Source organism: Pelodiscus sinensis, chromosome Z, assembly GCF_052426305.1.
Source record: "Pelodiscus sinensis isolate ZL-2025 chromosome Z, ASM5242630v1, whole genome shotgun sequence".
Lineage (NCBI taxonomy): Eukaryota > Metazoa > Chordata > Testudines > Trionychidae > Pelodiscus > Pelodiscus sinensis.
Window position 1 is genome coordinate 21,206,865 of NC_143085.1, and position 6,000 is coordinate 21,212,864.

Below are 6,000 nucleotides of genomic sequence, written 5' to 3' on the forward strand. Positions count from 1 at the left end.
TTAAAGCATCCCCCTGGACAGCTGGTTCTCAGCTTTTCTGCTTGCTTGCCTACCTCGCTGAGGGACAGCAAAGCGTTTTTCTCTCCACCTGCCTGTGTCGGTGCTCTCCATTGGGACGCCGCCGCAGTTGGCACCATGGAGCCAGAGCTCACCCTGGGCATGCTGCTCCAGTTTTTGGACTTGCTACTGCAAGCCTGCCAGCAATGGGTGGAGGCTGCCTTACACCATCTGGTGCACGTCAGCCCCCTGTTTCTCCCCCTGGCCTCATGGAGGAGCAGCAGCAGCGCCTGGACGCCAGCGTCTGGACACTAGCAGCGACTTTATTAGCACACTCCCACTTTTAGTGCCGAGATCAGTAATAAAAAGATTCAATAATAATGGTCCCAGAACTGATCCCTGAGGAACTCCACTAGTAACCTCCCTCTAACCTGACAGTTCACCTTTTAGTATGACTCGTTGTAGTCTCCACTTTAACCAGTTCCTTTTCCACCTCTCAATTTTCATATTGATCCCCATCTTTTCCAATTTAACCAATAATTCCCCATGTGGTACTGTATCAAATGCCTTACTGAAATCGAGGTAGATTAGATCCACTGCATTTCCTTTATCTAAAAAATCTGTTATTTTTTCAGAGAAGGAGATCAGATTGGTTTGGCACGATCTACCTTTTGTAAAACCATGTTGTAGTTTGTCCCAATTGCCATTAACCTCAATGTCCCTAACTACTTTCTCCTTCAAAATTTTTTCCAGGACCTTGCATACTACAGATGTCAAACTAACAGGCCTGTAGTTACCTGGGTCACTTTTTTCCCCTTTCTTAAAAATAGGAACTACAGGCAGTCCCCGGGTTACATGGATCCGACTTACATCGGATCCCTACTTACAAACGGGGTGAGGCAACCCCGCACTAGCTGCTTCCCTCCAGCAGACCAGGGAGACGCGAAGCTAGCGCCCCTCCCCCAGCAGACCAGGGAGACGCGGAGCGGCTTTTCTCAGCAGACACCTCAGCTTGAAAATAAAGGACTGAGGGAAGTGAGGTGTGGGAGAATAAAACTGAGCTCTGAAGAAATGTCTGGCTAGAGTTTCCCCTACAATATGTACCAGTTCCGACTTACATACAAATTCAACTTAAGAACAAACCTACAGTCCCTATCTTGTACGTAACCCGGGGACTGCCTGTATATTAGCAATTCTCCAGTCAAATGGTACAACCCCTGAGTTTAGAGTTTCATTAAAAATTTTTGCTAATGGACTTGCAATTTCATGTGCTAGTTCCTTTACTATTCTTGGATGAAGATTATCTGGGCCCCCTGATTTACTCTCATGAAGATGTTTGAGTTTGGCTTCTACCTCGGATTTGGTAATACCTACCTCCATATTCTTATTCCCATTTGTTATGTTGCCATTATCCCTAAGCTCTTCATTAGCCTCATTAAATACTGAAGCAAAGTATCTGTTTAGATATTGGGCCATACCTAGATTATCCTTAACCTCCACTCCATCCTCAGTGATTAGTGGTTCCACTTCCTCTTTTTTTGTTATCTTCGTATTTATATGGCTATAAAACCTTTTACTATAGGTTTTAAATCCCTTTGCAAGGTCCAACTCAACATGACTTTTAGCCTTTCTCACTTTATCCCTACATGCTCGAACCTCAATAAAGTAGCTTTCTTTGCTGATCCCTCCCATCTTCCACTCCTTATATGCTTTCTGCTTTTTCTTAATCACCTCCCTGAGATTCTTGCTCATCCAACTAGGTCTAAAACACCTGCCTATACATTTTTTCCTCTTTCTTGGGATACAGGCTTCTGATAGCTTCTGCAACTTTAACTTAAAATAATCCCAGGCCTCCGCCACTTTTAGATCCATAAATTCTTTAGTCCAATCCACTTCCTTAATTAATTTCCTTAATTTATTAAAATTAGCCCTTTTGAAATCAAAAACCCTAGTCTCAGATTTATTTTTGTTTATCCTTCCATTTAGTTCAAACTGAATTATCTCATGATCGCTCGAGCCAAGGTTGTCCCCTACAACCATTTCTTCTATGAGGTCCTCACTACTCACCAAAACCAAATCTAAAATGGCTTCCCCCTTTGTTAGTTCAACAACTACTTGATGAAGGAATTCATCAGCTATCACATCTAGGAAAATCTGAGCCCTATTATTATTACCTGTTCTCCAGTCTATATCTGGAAAGTTGAAGTCTCCCATGATTACACAGTTTCCATTAATATTTTTTTCTTTAAAAACATTAAAGAGGTCTCTATCCATATGTAAACGGGGTCAGGGTGAGCTCTACCCTGACATCTGGTGGTGAACTGTGGTGAGCGGTGCAAAGAGACTTCAGGGACTGATCTCAATTTGCATAGATATACCCACCCCGTCTAGTATATGCTCACAGCAGCCCAAGTGGTCACTTTGGCCACTGTGGGACCCCCAGTCTCTCTGTTATTGAGGCAAGGGGGATAAAAGTGTTGTTACCCTGATTAGGCGAATCAAGGACGATGGAATGGTGGAACTGTTTATGACAGAGGGATTCGCCATAAACTAAGTAGCACTTGCTACACAAGGGGCATGGGTTCCAAACCCAGTCAAGTTGAAAGATGCTGGGGGACAGGTCCTTGTACCTGGTGGTGGGGTACCTGTCTGAGGGCCTAAACAACACTGATTGCACCCTCTCCACTGTGGAATATCAGAACTAATTTGGATTCCATGAGGAGTCTACTTGTGAGCTGCAGTGTTGACTTCTCTGTGGGCCAGTGGAGCACTGGCACTGAGGCTCCTCTATTATGAGCTGAACTTGCTGAAGAGCTGAGATCACTGGCTACATCTACACTGGCATGATTTTCCAGAAATGCTTTTAACGGAAAAGTTTTCTGTTAAAAGCATTTTTGGAAAAGTGTGTCTAGATTGGCAGGACGCTTTTCTGCAAAAGCACTTTTTCCGGAAAAGCATCCGTGCCAATGAGGACGCGCTTTTACGCAAAAAAGCCCCGATCAAAAAAAAGTCATTTTTGCGATCGGGGCTTTTTTGCAGAAAACAGTACTGTGCTGTTTACACTGGCCCTTTTCCGGAACAGTTTTCCAGAAAAAGACTTTTGCTTGAACGGGAGCAGCATAGTTTTTCCGGAAAAGCACTGATGATTTTACATTAGATCGTCAGTGCTTTTCCAGAAATTCAAGTGGCCAGTGTAGACAGCTGGCAAGTTTTTCCGGAAAAGCGTCTGATTTTCCAGAATAATTTTCCAGTGTAGACACAGCCATAGTGTGCTGTGGGGAGCCTAGTGCTATACCGCGGAAGAGCTGAAATCACTGTTGCTGAGGGGAGCCTGGCGCTATGCTGCGGAAGACCTGAAATCACTATTGCGGTGGGGAGCCTGGCACTCTGCTGCTGAGCTACTAGCAGAGCAGCTTGCAGGGACAACCAGCAAGTGCAGGCGGACAGCAGTGCGGTTTGCAGGGACAACCAGCAAGTGCAGGCGGACAGCAGAGCGGTTTGCAGGGACAACCAGCAAGTGCAGGCGGACAGCAGAGCGGTTTGCAGGGACAACCAGCAAGTGCAGGCGGACAGCAGTGCGGTTTGCAGGGACAACCAGCAAGTGCAGGCGGACAGCAGAGCGGTTTGCAGGGACAACCAGCAAGTGCAGGCGGACAGCAGAGCGGTTTGCAGGGACAACCAGCAAGTGCAGGCGGACAGCAGTGCGGTTTGCAGGGACGACCGGTGGGTGCAGGTGGACAGCAGAGCAGCTGGCGGGGATGACCTGAGGCTGGTAGGAGTGGCAGCAGCAGCCAGTGGAGCAGCTGCAGGAGCAACCAGCTGGCGGCCAGGGGCGTGGACTGAGATGGCTGGTGGAGCCAGACATTTCATGGGACAGCTGAGGCGGCTCACTGGACAACAAGTGGAGTGCGGCGGAGGGACTTGCGTTGATGGTGGCGGCAGAACCCTATGGAGAGGCGGAGCCATCGGCGGGCCACGTAAGGTGTATCAATCCCTGCCCCTCCAGGTTGGGATGGTAAAATCCTGCCGGGTGAACTTTTGAATGCTGGGGTGGCACTGACCTGGGGCAGAGACTTTTGGGCTGTTGGACTTTGGTGATTTTTGGGTTGCTGGACTTAAGAGACTCTTGGGGTGTTGGACTTTTGGGACTTTGGGGGATTCGTGGCTGGGGGAGGGTCTTTGCGCATGTTTGGTCGATGAATCCGAGTTGTGGTGTTTTCCCAAGTTAATGCTGATGTCGGTTACCTCATGTTATTAAAGGTTTGCTGCTATACTGAGGCTCTGTGCTTGCAAGAGGGGAAGAATTGCCACTTTGAGGCACCCAGAGGTGTATGTAAGATTTCCCAGGTCACTGGGTGAGGGCTCGAGCCAGTGTTGTATTACCTTGTTGGGAGGAGACCCCTAGATACTGAACCTGGCCCTTGCTGCTATTAACTCGGCCTGGCAGAAGGGTTATACATATACAAATTAGATCCTGGTGGTCTATAGCACACCCCAAGCACTATCCCAGGGAAGGATCCAATAGTTTTCTTCCCCAATGTGTTTTTTGCCCAGACTCTGTCTTCTCCATTCCTTCACTTTTTAATTCTTTGCAATCTACTTCATCTTTGATATACAATGCTATTCCACCACCTTTACCTTTATTTCTGTCTTTCTTAAACAGCACATACCCTTCAATACCTGTACTCCAATCATGCCTTGTATTCCACCATGTTTCTGTTATTCCTATAATATCTGGTTTCACTTCCTGGACCAGTAGCTCTAGTTCCTCCATTTTGTTACTTAGGCTCCTTGTGTTGGTGTACAAATATCTTAATTTTTGCTGTTTCACCTCACTCACATTCTTTACCCCATTTGGCATGGACATTGTATCTCCAATATAACCTATTAGACTAGTATCCACTCTGCCCTTCCTCCTTATGTACATTCTCCTACCCCTGGCTATATCCTTTCTTACTTCATTTTCCTCCCTCTCAATGCTAACATCCGGCGTAGAGATTACTTGGACATCTCCCAACCGTCTCCCCCAAATTCCTAGTTTAAAGCTCTCTTAATCAGTTGTGCCAGCCTCCATCCTAGAAGTGTGTTTCCTTCCCTACTTAGGTGAAGTCCATCCCGAGAGAACAGTCCTCTGTCCGTGAATGCCTCCCAGTGGCCATACATCCCAAAGCCCTCCTTATAGCATCACTGCCTGAGCCACCTATTGAGCATCATAATCCTATCACGCCTTTGTTGCCCTTCTCAAGGAACAGGCAGAATCCCACTGAAAATCACCTGAGCCTCGATTTCCTTAAGCGTCCTCCCCAACCTAGCATAGTCTCCCTTAATTCATTCCAGCAAGAATCCCTAAGGAGTCCCCAATCACGTAGACCTGCCTTTTTCTGGTGACAGTGCGATTCTCTGGTCTATCCCTTGTTTCCTCTGGCTGCAAGTCCTTTCCATTCCTATCTTCCCTTGTAATCTTCTTCAACCCATCCTGTATCCTTCTGGTGCTCATTATTGGTGTTGTCTCCATCGACTCTTCCCCTTTATGTATGGGACTAGCCACTCTTCTCTTCTTCCTTGCCTTTCCACCTTCAGTGGCCACCTGCTGTATCCCTTCTCCATTCTCCAACTCCACATACCTGTTCTTGAGCTCTATTTCTCCTTCACTGGCCCATCTTTTCCTCTGCCTGGAACTCATAGTCACATGCTTCAACTGTCCATTTTCTTCACCTAGCAGTCCCCCCTCAGAGGCCTTTGATCATGCTTCAGTCTGCATGTCTAAGCTTTCCCCTTCAGCCACCTCATGCCTTTGCTCTATCATCTACTCAAACCCCCTTCTAAACTCGACCAGAGCTTCCACCTGCATCTCTAGTCCTCGGATCATTTCTTCCATCAGTTCTATTAGGCGGCATTTCATACAAACAAAACTTCTTTCAGTTACCCCCTCCAGAATCATATACATACCACAGCTGCCACATCCACTCAGTCTTATTGTGTCCTCCACTGCTTGGGTTATGG